Source organism: Dipodomys merriami, unplaced genomic scaffold (assembly GCF_024711535.1).
Source record: "Dipodomys merriami isolate MVZ:Mamm:240054 unplaced genomic scaffold, mDipMer1.0.p SCAF_138, whole genome shotgun sequence".
NCBI lineage: Eukaryota > Metazoa > Chordata > Mammalia > Rodentia > Heteromyidae > Dipodomys > Dipodomys merriami.
This window is the reverse complement of record NW_027202693.1, coordinates 1,917,164-1,932,688: the sequence shown is the minus strand read 5'-3', so window position 1 is coordinate 1,932,688 and position 15,525 is coordinate 1,917,164. Positions and strand designations below refer to the sequence as shown.

General features: G+C 42.6%; 1 pseudogene; it reads right to left on the bottom strand.

Moving 5' to 3' along the window:
- Positions 1-13,020: 13,020 nt before the first annotated feature.
- Positions 13,021-15,180, bottom strand: LOC138825551 (lysine-specific demethylase 4D-like; annotated as a pseudogene).
- Between the last annotated feature and the right edge of the window lie 345 nt (positions 15,181-15,525).

Genomic DNA, 15,525 nt, shown 5'->3' with positions numbered 1-15,525 from the left:
AGGCAGGGAGGCATTGTAAATCTTCCTGAGAAGCTGAGGTGCTGGTTAGACTCATTATTTGCTGTTCAAGACTCATCTCTTGCAGTTTTCATCCTTTGTTAAATTTATAATCTCTAAATCCTTAGCCAAGAACCAAGCCTTTAGGGAGGTAGCAGCCAGAAGATTTAAAATTATCCAGTCCCCAGGGATGTTAATGGTGAAATAGACTTTGGTAATATGTTCTTAATTGTCACCATAAATCAACATTGTACAATATGTTAGGTTCACCCATGTAAATTGCTGATTGGAGAGGCTTTTTCGTACTTTGGAGACAGCTGTAGCTTTGATGAGACAAGTGGTTTGTCTCCGGGGATGTGGCCCGATAAACATACTAATTCATTTTCTGAATACTTGCCACAGTGTTTGCCCTCAGAAAAGGGGCCTGATTGGCTGAGGGAAGAAGCTCTGGAGAATTCAGGGTTGAAGTTTCAACACACACAGAGAAAGGTATTTTTACCCTGGGCGGGCATCATTCATTGAAATCCTTTGTACCTTAGCAATTTTTTTCTTCTAATCCTGTCCCCTGGAATCTGCCAGCCAGTTTATGCAAGGCCTGAGAATTTCAACAGGATCTCCTGGTATTTTCTTTGCATGCCTTCTGTGCATTTCCTATAACCCATTTACTTACCTAGCATTTGCTGCGCAGTGATGAGGTAGGAGGCACTGTTCTTGGCACCGAGGTTCTAGGCAGAGAACAAGACAGGCAAAAAACCCTGTGTGTATGAAGCTTATAAACAAAGGACTATTTGTCTTTGTAAACAGAAATGTCAGGTTCTTGAATGAGAATAATAGATGACCTTTCTTTTGGAAGAGGATCCCTTAAGTTGGGTGGCTAAAGAAGTGACATGTACAGTGGTTCATTTAAGGGGAGACTTTAATGGAAAGGAGCAACTAGCTGTGCCCTACAGCAAGAGTAACCAAGACTGCCCACAGAAGCAGTAAGGTCAGGAGCCCGAGAGCCAGGAGTGAATCTAGCAAACTAGACACACAGAAAAAAATGACAAAAGTGGTTGACACAAGAGCAAGAGGGACAGTGAGGAGATGAGAGCCAAGACATGACTCCATGACACACTAGATGGCCTATCAGTGGTGGAGAGGTAGCAGTTCATGGTTTTACTGTGATGGACTTCTGATGTAAATGATCAGTTCATTCTGCAGAGAGGGACCTGCAGCAGGGCAGTCCAAGAGAAGGGCCTACTAGTCTTTTAGGTGAGGGAGGGAAGCAGGGAGAGAAAAAGAAGCAGTGAGGGTGGAGAGAGGATGATGGATTTGATGGGCTGGACTAGCCATGGGAGGAGTCACGAGTGGTGTTAGGTTTTTAACTGTCGTTACTGGGTGAACAATGGAGACATTTGATAGAAATGGATAGAAAATTTGATTTAAAAATGTTTGGGTGGATTTTCAGCAGGGGCAGGAACTAGTGGTTCTATTTTGGCCATGTTAAGTGTGGGGTAACGAGCCAAGAGCAGGGGGCTGTGGAGGAGCCAGTGGGTTAGTCTATGAACTTGGGGCCCAGGGAGGGGCCAGGTGAAAACCATTAGGAGCGATTTGAAAGTATCCCTGTGGAAATACAGAAAAATGACTGTCTCTGTCAGCAGTGACTTGTTATTAGTGCAGGTGATTAGCCAAGCTCCCAGCTGGCTGGAGCATAGAGCAATTAAACAAATAGAGTACCAGAGGCCAAAAAATGAAGCTGTTCTCCTAGGACTTTCTAGGGATTGTTCTAAGCTTTTAGAAAACAAAAAAATTATAAAGGATGCAAATGTATAAAGGTGTATCTAACATTTAATATATATAGCAAGATATGTATTATATTAAATATATGCATATTCAAAATACGGATGCATATATATTTAATACATTTATGTTTAAGATATGCCTATACATGTATATATACTTGATGGTACATGTTCAAGATACATACCTGTCTATTCATCTATAATAGTCAATGTATATACTCAAGACATGCCTATATACATACTTATACACATAACATTTTATGACATTATATGTAATAGTGTATCTATGATTGGCATATATAATAGTGTAATAGCTATAATAGTATTATACACGATAGTTTTACATATATAATAGTTACACAAGACACACCTATTGGTATGTGTGTATATATGGCAGGAGTGGCAGGGATTCTGATATATGTGTGTGTGTGTGTGTGTGTGTATATATATGTATATATATAAAAAAATATATATATATATGCATCACTATCCTGCCATCTTGAACCACTTTGTCAGATAAATTGTACTCTCTTTTAGGGAGTTGTTTCATACAGTTGGAGAGATCAAGATTTCAATCCCAACTCTCAATTTTGCTAGTGTTATATTTTCAAGTTAATTTAAAAAAAATGATTACAAAGTGCTATTGGATTTTTTGTGTGTGGAGTTCCATGCTCAGGCATGTGAATACATAACCAGTGTACAGAATAGCCTTCTCCCTCAGCAGACTCTCCTGCTATCCTTGAATATCACCTTCTAACCTTCACCCCTGACCTGACAGCTACTGTTCTGTCACCATAGTTTTGTTTTTCAAGAATGGCAAACAGTATTTTGAGACTAATTTCTTTCACTCAAAATAATGCCCTTGAATTCCAGTGACAGTTTTCACAGAACTAGAAAGCAATATTCCTTAAATTCATATGGAAACACAGAAGACCTCACAAAGCCCAAAAATCTGCAGCATAGAGGGCAATGGTGGAAGTATTGCAATGCTTCATTCAAATTATACTACAGAACCATACTATTTGGTTCAGACACGAAAAAACAGATACATAGACCAAGCGAATAGAAGACCCATGGGATATCCATATGTTAAAGACTGAGACTAGCTCCTTAGCACTGCCCTTGTACAAAAGTCAACTTCAAAAGGATCAAAGTCCTCAATGGAAGACCTAAAACTTCAAAGCTATTATGGGAACACATAGGGGAAACACTGAAAGACCTGGGTTTAGTACAGAATGGGAGAAAAATCTTAGCAAGTTAGTCACCAGACAGGGGATTAATATCACAGTACATGAATAACTCAGATACTAAATCAAATGAATAAATAATCCAATTGGTAAATGAGCAAATGAACCAAATAGAGAACAAGTAAAAATGGTCAGAACATCCATGAAAAAAGGTTAATATCTTTACCTATCAGGGAAACTCAAAACCTTATTGAGCTTGCATCTCACCTCAGCCGGAATGGCAATCCTCAAAAAAAGAGGCAATAACAAATGTCAGCAAGGTTATGGGGTTAGGGCTTGGGGTGAGAGAGGAGGAGGAAACTATACAGTTGATGAAAAAGTAAATTAATACAGCGGTTATAGAATCAGTATGGAGGTTCCTCCAAAATGTTAAAAATAGGACTAATCATGATCTAATCGTACCATACTTGGGTATGTACCTGAAGGATTCAGAGTTAACTGCACACCTGTGTTCATTATGGCAGATTCACTATAACCAACTCATGAATCAGCCCACGTGCTCAACAATGAGTGATGGATAAACCCAATGGAATATTGTTATGTAGTATGCAGGAAAATGGACTGTTAAAGTGAAATAAGTCACACTAGTCACACCAGGGCAAGTATCATGTTTTCTCATATGTGAAATTGTGTGTGCATGTGTGTATATATGTACATGCATGTTCATGTGTGTGTGAAAGGCATAAAGGAAAAGGAGGACTATTAGAAAAGTGGAAGGAGCTGAGCACTGGTGGCTCATGCCTGTAATCCTAGCTATTTAGGAGGCTGAGATCTGAGGATCATGGTTGGAAGCTAGCCTGGGCAGAAAAATCTGTGAGGCTCTTATCTCCAATAAACTACTCAGGAAAAGCTGGAAGTGGCGCTGTGGCTCAAGTGGTAGAGTGCTAATCTTGAGCACAATGAAGCTCAGGGACAGCACCTTAGCCCTGAGATCAAGCCCCAGGACGGCCCACCCCCCCAAAAAAAAGTCGGAGGGAAAAGCATAGAAGGAGATAAAAAAGGTAATAAAAGAGGTAACTATAGCTCACTATATGCACAGTAGTGTTACAATGTACCCTTTCTTTGCACAATATATGTCAATATATTGTTAATATATGTCAATAAAAAATATCAAAAGATGGGATACTTATCTTTACGCCTTCCTATTTTTTGTCTGTAATTATTTATTTCAAATTAACTACAGAAGTTAAGGATTTTCAACACAAAGAAACAAGACAATAGAAGGAGAGAGAAATACTGATCACCCTGATTTAGTCATTTCATGCTACCTATATATGTATCAGATTATAAAACAGTACCTCATAGAAGCCTACAATTAAAAAGTAAGTTGACTTTTAGTTGGGCATCAGTTGATCATGCCTGTTATCCTGGCTATGTGGGAGACTGAGAACGGAAGCATTGAGGTTTCAGGTTCAAGGGCAGTCCCACCTTAAAGATTCACAAGCCTAGGAAAATTGAGGGGATGGGTGAGATTGGGAGAGATGAGGGGAGAAGAATGAAAGGGGTGACATTGATCAAGATGTGTATTGTACTTAAAAACAGGTTGGGTTGAAACTGCTTTGTACAACTACTTAAGGATAAAGGAAAAATAAATTGAAAAAAAATTTACATGCCCCTTCCTCAATCCATAGCTGGATGTATTGGAATGCATCTGTTGTCCAAAGCTATGTGTGTGGGTTGGCACAGGGTGGGGGAGAAGGGAGAGTCTGAGATTTGGAGGATCATGGTGTAAGGCTAGCCTTAGTAGAACAATGCATGTGACTCCTCAATGGAAGGAAGCTGGCCATGATGGCATATGCCTGCCATGTGCCGACAACAAAAGGGGCAGCCTAAAACAGGCAAGCTGCAGTCTAAGTATGCCCCTGGAAGGAAGCAGAACTCTTAGCTCAAAAGTAATCCATGTAAAATAAGTAAGCCTTTCTATTAAACTTCTTGTAGCCCTTATGAGGAAATGGAAACAGAAAACAAGATTTTAGATACAAAAATCAAGCTCTTGACGTTCACTTAAACGGCTCTGTGTATCCTGGGTTTGCTCTTTCTTATTGCTGAGTCCTGTCCATTCCACTGGGTACCTGTACTTTAGTTAATTTACCCTTTTACTCAGTGAAGAACATCTGGGTTTTTGTGACAATCTGTTTTGTAACAATTATAAGTAAAATTATTATAGATACTTGGATATAGCCAATATGAAATTGTGTGATCCCAAGTTTCTATTCCTTTGGAGGAAATAAACTGTAGTTACTAGGATTACTAGGTCACATGGTTATAACATGATAAAGAAGTAGCATTCTGTAACTTTGAGTTCATTTCTAATTCTGTTTCATAGGTTGGTTCTGTAGACTGGGTGAAATAACATTTGTGAAGTGTTGGCCACATAGTTTTATGAGGCTGGCAAATGTCTCCTTATATATCTCCAATACTAAAGTGTTCTGGGATAGTAAAGCCTAGTCCAAATATAATACCCAGTAGAAATTTTTGGAGGAGCTCATTAATACAGAGAGTTTTCCCTGGGAATGAGAGAATGTCCTGGTCTCAAATTACCTCATAAAAAAAGAAGCTTTCACAAAGATTTCCCAGTCTCTGAAATCTCAGATCGTCCCCAGGTTTCTTATAATTCTTTCACTATCCGAAGAAACCTTAATGGCTTACGTCTCGTGAACATGGAGTTGGGAGAGGTCAAGGACACAGTCTTAGGAGATAGACATGCTGACTTGTGGAAGCCCGTTCTATCTCTCCTCAGGGAAACCCAGGGCTATTGTTTCCCTGGTCTGATTTGTATCCTTTTAATTCAAATAAGCTCTGATCAGACTCATCCAAACAGAAATTCCTAAATTACCTACATCTTACATGCCAAGTAGGGGAAGCAGGCTTTCTTTGTAGTGTTGCCAGATTCAGCAGTGGAATAAAACAAAGCCAAATATCAACAATAACAGATGCTCAGACAATATTTTGAGACACAGGAAAATATTTGTTGTTTATTTTGAAATTCACATTTAGGTCAGCTCCCATCTTGTGTATAGAGGTCTGTGGCTACGGTAGAAAATCTTCCTCTAGACCCTCACAGACATTGTTGACCCCTTGGGCTGGGTAGCAAAAGAAAATGAAGCCACCGGGCCTATAGTGGGGGGAAAGGAGGAAGGTTTGACATTAAACTCTCCTTCTGGTTATTTCTGTCTCTTTGGATAGCAGTTGACACTCAAAGTAGATTTTAATTTTTTTTTTTTTGAGGATCATGGGGCTTGAATTCTGGGCCTGGGAGCTGTCTCTAATCTCTTTTGCTGTAGCAATCTACCACTTTGAGCCACAGCTCCACTTCAGGTTTTCTGGTGGTTAATTGGAGATGAGTCTCATGGACTTTCCTGCTCAGGCTGGCTTCAGACTGCAGTCCTCAGCTTTCAGCCTCCTGAGAGTAGCTAGGATTACAGACATGAGCCACCAGTGCCCAGCTAATTTCAACTTCTTGTAGAAATGTTTTTCAATTTACTCCACCTACCTGTGAGACAGAGGGTAGGAATCATCACTTCTCCCTGGGGGCCTGGGGGAAGGAGTTCTGTCTGCACTGTTAGATGATTGTTGTTAAATAGTATTAAAAAAAAACTGTTAATGTTAAAGCTAGATTTTGTTACAAACACTGTATTTTCCCTTTAAATCAGCTAGGTTGTTTGGGGTGGGGTGATTTGATTTCCTAGTTGGTAGGTGTTTGGTCCTGCCCTAGTGCCAGGCTGCCTGGGGTGAGGGAGAGGGTGAAGGACTGGCAGTCACTTGGCCAGCAAGACTGCCCTCATGCCACCAGCTCTCACAGCTCCGGAGTCACCAATGCCTTTGTAAAGCCAATTCTGATCCACAGCTGCTTGTTCCTGCACAACTCTGGATCCAAAGGGCACTGTTGAGTGCCAGGGCTGTTTATAACTGCATCATATTGATTATATTGTTGATTTTGCTTGTGGTGTAGGGGATCGAATCTAGGGCCTTGTGCAGGTGAAGCAAATTCTTTACCACAGAACTACATCCCAGCCTTTGTATCTTTTAAGACTCATAGACGATGACATTATACGGAGGAGAACATTGAGATGGGGAGCAGCTACCTGCTCAGGGACAGTGGTTATGTTAGCTCTGCATTTCTCTGAAGAATCTCAGGATTTCCTTTCATGGAAGAAGCTGTGTCTGGAAATAGTACCCCAACCTTTACTCAGGCCAGGTGGGTCATTGTCACCAGGACTTGCAGTTGACTCGGGCTTTTTGGAAATTTAAAACCTGTTTCTTCCTAGTGGGAAGGCGCTAGTTGGCTGTTGTGATGCCCTGAGATTTAGTTCTGACTGTGGCCCTAAAGGTCATTGTCCCCACCCTTGTAAAGGTCAGGGAGTGGAATTAAGTGATCTTTGAGTTCTCACATATTCCCAACTAGCTGATCTTGGTCATATCTTGTTCATGTGGAAAGGACCAAACAAAGGAGGAGGGGCAGGATTGTGTGTGGTGCTGACCAGATTAAAAAAATGTTTTTTTAACCAAGAACTTGAGTCCCTAGAACATTTTGTATTTCTCCTTCTCAGTCTCCTTTCCTTGAATCGCATGGCACATTAAACCCTTAAACAATAACAGCTTTCAACACCCAGGATGCATCATTAAATAAGTTAAAGAGCTAATTAAAGGGGGGACCCATCTCCCTGCTTTCCTTGTACTAAATCACCTGTGCCCCATCTCAGCAAGTATTTCCAAGCCAGGGATTTGCCTGTGGAACAAGCTCACATTAGCACTGCATGTTGGATTTCATTTCCTCTCATACAATTATCTATCAGTAATTGGAGAAGGCATTATGGCAGAATAAATAATTGAACATAAATTAATTGACATTGGAGTCACACTTGGGCTGAAGAGAGGGGTGCTTGTGTCAGGTATTTAAATCACATGTGTGCAAAGAGAACATCCGGTGCCTGCTGTTGCCTGTTCTATTTTGGAAGCATAGAATTTCAGTAGCTGCATGCCCATTTTTTAAACAAGGGGGAAGACAAACTCTGAAAAGGTCAAAACCATCTGTTGGAAGGTTGGAGAAGTTGACAGTAAAGTCAGATTGAAGCTAGGCAAGCGGCCTCAGTAGGTAGCCTGCAATTTTAGCTTGGGTTTTCACATTCTAGGACCTCAAAGGCCAAAAAATTTTCTGCAGCAGTGCAGGAGGACAGAGTATCTTCTCTGACCCAACCAAACTGGCAAAAATAAAGGAAACACCCAAATGCAAACATATCTCTTAGAAATGGGGGCTCTGGAACACTGGAGCCAGGGTCTCTGCATTAAGTTGCACAACTCCTGGAGGATTGTTCATATTACGTTCCCACCAAGGGCACATGTTTGCTCCCTGAGTAAAGCCTTCTGTCCTAGAGGGCAAACAGTCTCTTGATTTAACGATGGAGAATTAAATGTCAGGCTCAGTTTGGTGATACACTGTGAAATATTTCAATCTAATGAATTCGGGCTTAAACTCAGGTCTTTCAGCTCCCAGGCTAGTCTTCACTTCTCACTGAATATTGACCTTGCGATAATAGTATGGGTATCAGTCATTGCAAAGTGGAAAAAGATCTTATTTGTGTCTTATTGATCCATTCCATTCCCAGCACCCTACACAGTGCTGTCTGTTATGTGTAGAGTTGGTTATCATTATTTGTGGTCGTTGCCTTCTACAAAAATAACTGTGAATTCTGAATTAGGAAATACTAAACTAAGGATAGAACGGGGTTAGATATCTGTGAGTCACAACATTTCATCAACCAGTCATTTCACCACCTTACGTTATGTGTGTTTCTGTTTAAAGACACCTTAATCAATTTACACTTTAATAAATTAATTGATTCATTAACATCAAACACACAGCCAACAACAGTATAATTCATTTATGAACATGTTAACCGACACAGTATTATCTCTGTAATATATAATCTCTTATGCTTTGGAACACTAGACAACACTTCTGGCCTATACTTAAGGAATATTGTAATCAGTGAAATTCCCTTGGGGAAAAAAGTACAAAAAATGTGAAAAACACAGCACTAGATAATAAAGGTACTCATTTTTAGTATGAGAGCTTGGAATTCCAAGGCAGAAGGAGCAGGTCCAGCTGGGAATGCATGCATGTTGTATGTCCCAGATTGTCTTGTACTCTGTCCAGAATTGACCTCAGAAACGACACAAGTATTGATCTTGAGGTTACAGAAGAAATTCAGGGAGTAGGTGAATTCGTGACTAATAAGCTATAAAATTGTGCCTCTGTGTCTGTGCGTTCTTCATCCTTCATTCGACCAACTGTGCATTGAACACACACACAGACACGCACACACACACACACACACATGTGAAGGATGTAGGGGGATGGAGAAAGACACAGCAACAGGTGATTAATTTGATTCAGATATGCACATTTGAGATACCATGGTAAACCCCTTTTTTCTGTTAATATATACTAAAAATGACAGGTAAGTAAAATAGGGGAGTGTGAGTGGAGAGGTACTTCTTGTACACATATGAAATTGGAACAGTGAAACATGTTGAAATGGTTTGGAGAAATAAGGAGGGAGATAAGTGAGGGACAGTTTGATGAGGCATATTGTGCGCATGTGTGGGAATGTCACAATTCCTTCATACAACATATAGATGCCAATAAAAAAGTTTAAAAGTTGCATCTGTTCTGACCAGGTGAACTATACTTTGTATGTGGTTTGTCCTTCAGGGATCACTTGGTGGAAGCCTAGTCCTCAGTGTGGCCGTGCTGAGACTGCAGACCCTTTAAGAGGTGGATCCTAGTGGGAGGGCTACCCCTCCCATTCTGTTTGCTCAGCACCTGTAATGTCCATTGAGTGATATTTTACTAGGTAGATGGCATATCCTTTCCTAAAGACAGAGTCCTGGGTGGTATCCTATTCAAATGCTTATTTATAGAGTTAATGTCTGGTTCAAATATGTCTTGATTTATTTTTTTCCACATCTTCTGGAAGAGTTGGTTAAGTCAGACTAGAATTTTCCCTTGAGGGTCTTGTTTCTCCTTTCTCTCTTTGCTCATCATCTTCCTAGTTGATTTTAGATTTTGATTATGAAGAGAGACAAAGAGCCCTCGCTTGGGGAAAATGCTTATGCTCCAAGGCCTAAATACTTCTAAAATGCAGAGGTTTAGTTTAGGCGTGATCAGATGCTTGTGATCCTTGTGCTGTGGTATATTCATCCCTTTGCTGGTGTTTGCAGTCCACTGGTGCTGATCGGCAGGAGAGGAGGACTCGGGCATTCCTGGGTTTCTAGGCGGAGCACTGACAAACTACAGAAAGACTCTCATTCAGACATCCAACATGGATACCTACTGCGGGACTGTGAGTCCTGATAAACATACCAAGGTCAATTCCAAGCTGGCTGGACTCTCTGTGAGCAGTTTTCACAATCTTGGGTGAGTGATTAATAGCAGCCCAGTCCAGATGTTTCCTGTGTAGGATTTCCTCTATTCAGGATGTTTTCTGTTTCGGTGTTATTGGTATGCAAATTTATCACTAAATAATACTTTGTTTTTCCATTCCAAATCCAAACAGTGCTTTTGGTGTTGCTTAGTAAACTGATTCTCAAAACTATACAGAGGAATAATGAACAGGGAGAAAGCTTTGAAGTAGAATAGGGTTCTACTTTTATCAAAACTCTCCCCTCCCCATACATTTGTGTTACAGTACATGCGCGCGCGCGCGCGCGCGCGCGCGCACACACACACACACACACACACACACACACACACACACACACACACACACACACACACACACACACACACACACACACACACACACACACACACACACACACACACACACACACACACACACACACACACACACACACACACACACACTGGTTATGTGATAAAGAGCATTTCAAACCAGCAGGAAAAAATAAAGTCAGTGAAAAAATCTTTTAAATGAATAGGATTATTGATTATCAAATCAAATTCGAAAGCAAAGCTTTACAGCTTTTAGAAGGAACTAAAGTGGAAAATGTTACTGCCACTGGTAAAAACTGGCTAAAGAATATCCAGGGAAGCTATGTATAATTTCATATAACTGCTTGTGAATCTAAAATTATCTCAATAAAACTTCAATTAAAAGCAGGGCTGGGCATGTGGCTCAGTTGATAGAGCACCTGCATGGCAAGTGCAAGGCCTGAGTCCAAACTCCAGTGGCCCCAGGAAAACTTAATTAAAAATAAATGAACTAGGTTTCAGTATAACAAAATAAGTGAACCACTTATGCTGCCTATCTTTCTGATATTTTTTATGTATTGAAAAACTTCTTTAAAACATTGTAAAGATTTTATTATGGAACTTCTCAAATGTAGAAAAGTAGAGAAATATAAATAGCTCTATAAACTAGCACCTAGTATTCATATTTCATCATATTTACTCAAGCATTTTCAATTAAATACAGGCATCATAACTTTGCCCCTCTATGTGAATCTTCATCTCTAAAAACATAAGATCATTTCCCAAAGAACCACATTTCGTCAACCTAACAAGATGAACACAATTCTTTAAGTTCACTTGATATGTTAATTCATATTCAGATTTACCCCATTGTCCTTAAATAAGAGTCCAAGATCCAAATGAGGGTTATAGATTGCATTTGGTTTTTGTGTTTCTAATGTCTTTTTTGGTAGGCTAGTCGTAATAATCCCTAGTTACCAAGGATAGTGACCCTGAGGTGGCGTTGCAGCTCAGCAGACTTCACAGGCTTTTCCTCATGTAGTTTTTACCAGCACTACCCTACTTTGCACGATGCTGCCTTAACCAGCAAAACATGAGAGATAGGGCTGTTTGAAGAACAGACACTTATTTACCTTTCTGGAGGCTGGGAAGTCCCAGTTCAAGAGGCTGGAGACAACTAGATATGGTTTCTGGAGAGGAATCTCCTCCTGCCTGAAAGAGGAGACAGCTAGCTTAGTGTGTCCTTTTGTGGCCTTTCCTGGTGGATATTGAGAGAGGGAGAAAGAGAGAGAAAAAAAGAGAGAGAGGAAAAAGGGGAGAGGGAGGAGAGGGAGAGAAAAAGATTCTAATCCCATCAAGGACCTTCATCCTTGGAAAGATATTCATGACTTCTATATTTGCATTACAAAATTTACCTTTATATGACATAAAGGACTATGTAGCTTTGGTCTGAGTTCTAATTTCTTTGATCCATTGACTTCTGGTTTCTTTTGTTTGTATTTTTCTTGGAATAGTTTTGCCCAGTCTCTTATTCTTCAACCTTTCTAAATCACTATGCCTAAATATATTTCTTGTCTAATTCTGCAGTGTGTGTGTGTGTGTGTGTGTGTGTGTGTGTGTGTGTGTGTGTGTGTGTGTGTGTGTGTTTTGGTACTGGATTTGAACTCAAGGTCTCATGAGAGCAGGGAGCTTTTCTTGTTCACAGCTAGCTTTATACCACATGAACTATACTATACCTCCAGCCCAGTTTGTTGCTGGTTAATGGGAAATGGAGTCTTCAGACATTCCTGTCCAGGCTGGTTTCAAATCATAATCCTCCAGAACTCAGCCTCTTGAGTACTAGGATTATAGGTGTGAGCTACCAGAATCAACTTAACTCTGATTTTTTTTTCAATTTAAATTTTATTGTATAGGTGATCAATAGAGGTATTACAGTTATGTAAGTCAGGTAATGGGTACATTTCTTTTTGAATAGTGTTAACCCTTCCCTCATTTTTTCCCACTTTTTCTTCTCTCAACCCCCCTCCTCCCCAAGTTGTAAAGTTCATTTCCAACATTGTATCTAGTGAGTATCTTTGCTGAATTGGTTCACCCTTTGTCCCACCATTTTGAACTCTGATTTTAATGTATGTTACAGATTTAACACATTTATTAAACATCAATAACACTACAAAGTAATATTGAGTTAAAAAATTCGACTTCCAATCTCAGTTGATCAAAAATTCTAGTTTGTATCTGAGCAGTCAGTGGTTGGTGGTGGCCTGGGGAGCAGGGTAGGCTATAATCGTAGGACCACGCCTTGTTCCTGCGCCTCTGGGGCGGTAGCCCGGTCAGCAGAAGCCAGGGTCAATGACTCAGAGGCAACTTGGGGATAAGGACGTCCAGTTAAGAGTCTCAGCATCACCCGATGTGGTCCCAGCGATTGTGAGAGCAGGGCCCGTAGTCCTGCAGGGGAAGAGTCCCGAGGCTGGCAGGGGAAACGTGAATGGTTGGAAGACACCACTGCCGGGACAGGCTCATCTGTGTTCAGGGTGGGCTGCGAGTTCCTGAGGGGAGGACCACTTCCTGTGGGGGCATGGCATCACCATGGCATCCTGGCCTGGGGGTCCACCCCAGTAGTCCCTGGGAGGTGCACTGTCAGTGTGGGAAGGCATTAGGTAACCCCAAAGATAAATTAGTTCTTGGGAGGAAAAAGTACCGTTGGTACTTTGTGGTTGGTATCCCAGCCAGAATTGTGCTTTGGTCTGGGGTTAAGGGTCCGCTCTCAGGCGGTACCAAGGTTCGAAGAGGATGGCACAGTGCCCCAGAGACTCCCCCAGCCTCATGCTGTCATCGGGGCTCAGGGGTTCAGCATTCATGGCTGGAGGGAGGGTCCGGGCTGGGCTCCTGGGCATCTCTTGGCTGGCACCGCAGGGAGGGCTCCTGATGCTTACGTTTTCTGGGAGGACTCGTGGCAGGAAGGTGGCAGAGAGGGGGGCGGGGCACCATCATGGTGGCAGGGGGAGCCTGGAAGAGCTCTTGCGGACTTCCCACCCGGAGTTGTGGAACAATTCCACAGGCCTCCGCCCCACGCTGAGGGGACCCCGGACCCTGTTCTGGTCTCCCACAAGCTGTTATTCCCTCACAGGGGTCAGGTCCGGCCTGGGCATCCACCCGGGCCTGGGTGTTGGCTCTGATTTGGGCCTCGGCTTGTTCCTGGGCCTCAACTTGGGCCTGTGTATTGGCTTGATCTTGGACCTCAACTGGGGCCTGTGCATTGGCTTGATCTTGGGCCTCAATTTGGGCCTGGGCACCAACTTGGGCCCGGGCGTCAGATTCTGCTTGGGCGTCTGCATCAGCCTACATGTTGGCTCCGGCCCAGGCGTGGGCTCTGGCCCTGGCATTGATTGCAGCCTAGCAGGCCCTGCGGGTTCTGCTCGGTGCACCAACTCCCGGTCTTGCCCTCGTTTCCACTGCTCATACTGTTCGGGCTGCAGGATACGCACAAAGACATCCATGGAGAAGCTGACCCTGGCCTCCCTGCGGCAGCACTGGGAGGCCACTTTGCCATAATCGATCCACTGCAGGGTGGCAAAGTTGATGGCCTCAGCACAGTTGAAGCCGTGGTTGAAGCCAGCATGGTACCCCTAGGGAAAGGTGACCCAGCTTCCTGGGTCATTGGACTGAAAGGGATGCCACTATCCTGGAGCTCGCGGGGAGATCAGGGCTAGCTTGTGCCGCAGGAAGGCCTTGCAGCCTCTTGCACTGTCTGGAAAGAGCTCCCATGCTAGGCATTCCAGGCGTGTGCCGTGCTCGGGTGGCACAGCATACCATGTCTTGGGGGCTCAAAAATGCACATAGTTGATGCTGAACAGGTCCATGTCCTCCGTGTGCCAAGGGAAGGTGGTTTTCCACATGCTGAAGTACAGGTAGGGTGTGTTCACCCCCTCCATCTGGACTCCACATTCCTGCTTCAGCAGGTCCTGGGTGGTTCCCAGGTGGCTGATGTTCCAGGCCTTCGTGCTTTCATCGAACAGGGAGCCACTGATGTCAGCACCATAGATAGGTGGTGAACCATATATGAGGTTCTTCCAGTACTTTCGCTCCAAATCTTCAAAATTCAAGTGGGGTAGGGTGCGATAGTCTCTACTGTTTACCAAACGGTGGTACTGACCCACTGTCATGGCTTTCTTCTTCTTGTGATATTGGGTAAACACACCTGCCCTTCTGTAGACCATCTGCTGCAGGGGAGTGCGATCAAGATGTTGTTGATGTTGTCACAGGACTGTGTGGCTCTCCACTCCTTAAGGGGAATTACCTTGGCTCTCCCAGTTCAATGTGCACCTTGGGATTCCATGTAAGCAATATATTTGTTGAAATCTGCAAATTCTTCCATGCTTGGATGGAATGTCATGATAGTACATCTTGGGTTCTGGGTACCAGAGTGACCAGACTTCATGGCTGCAATGTACTCAGCTGCAAACTCCCAAGCTCCGAATGTTGTCCAGATTCCTGAGAATATTCAGAGTTGTTCCCAGTCTACCTCCCGCCCTTTTTTTTTAAAAATGCTTTCTTTCTGGCAGGCAGGCTTGAATCTTCACACAAATGAGAGAGTATCCTCAAAGCCTGACTGACTTATCAGAGTGACTCCACTGTATTTCCAGTGCACCGAGCCTGTAGGTTAGGGAGTTTCATCCAAGAATAGGCCCTGGCAAGCAAAGCAAGATGGCAGAGCCAAGACTTTCTTGGTTGGAATGGTCAATGAGAGTGGTCTTCCACCAACAAAGTTCTGATCCCGATGAAG